The following is a 687-nucleotide window of genomic DNA, read 5'->3' on the forward strand; positions in this document are numbered from 1 at the left end:
GTGGCACGAAGGCGGGGCGAGAGAGGGACGCGGTGGGCACAGAGAGCCGCACCCGCTGCCCCGGCAGCTCGACGGGCAGCGGGACAGCGCTGCAGTTTGTGCCTCCGGCCCGGCCAGCGCCTGTGATCGCCCTCAGAGCATCGCTCCAGTGACCGCTGCCCGGACACGCCCAGGGCCAGAACCCCCTTGAGAGGAGGGCAATCGGAACACGATAGTCAGGACAGCAAAAGGGAAAGGGCGGTGCACAAGGGAATCGGGATGTGAGGGACACTGTTCCAGCACACACCAGACAGGGATGGCTGTTGGTCCAGTTCCAGCACTAATAACAGCTGTAGCTGCACCACTGTTGCACAGGGAAACCAGGCCTCTACACCAGGACAGCAGTAGAGCAGAGTTGTAAGCTAAGTATGTCTAGCAGCTGCAAAATCTTGTGAAAGGACCAGTTTTTTTCCCAGGAGTGTCAAGCATGTCACTTTGAGAGTCTCACAAAGCATTTCCCACCCCAACGCTTGTTGTACTTGCTCAGTCAGGTACTGCTCTCCAGCAAGGCTAATGACATTCTTTGCATCCTGTGCTATAACTTCAGACAGCATGACACCTTCTTCTACAGCATCACATTCAAGGTGGAAGGCTGTGGCAAAGAGTATTGGTAACAGCAACACAGACCCAATGCACGTGGTGCATTAT

The sequence above is a fragment of the Geospiza fortis genome, unplaced genomic scaffold (genome assembly GCF_000277835.1).
Source record: "Geospiza fortis unplaced genomic scaffold, GeoFor_1.0 scaffold130, whole genome shotgun sequence".
Taxonomy (NCBI): Eukaryota; Metazoa; Chordata; class Aves; order Passeriformes; family Thraupidae; genus Geospiza; species Geospiza fortis.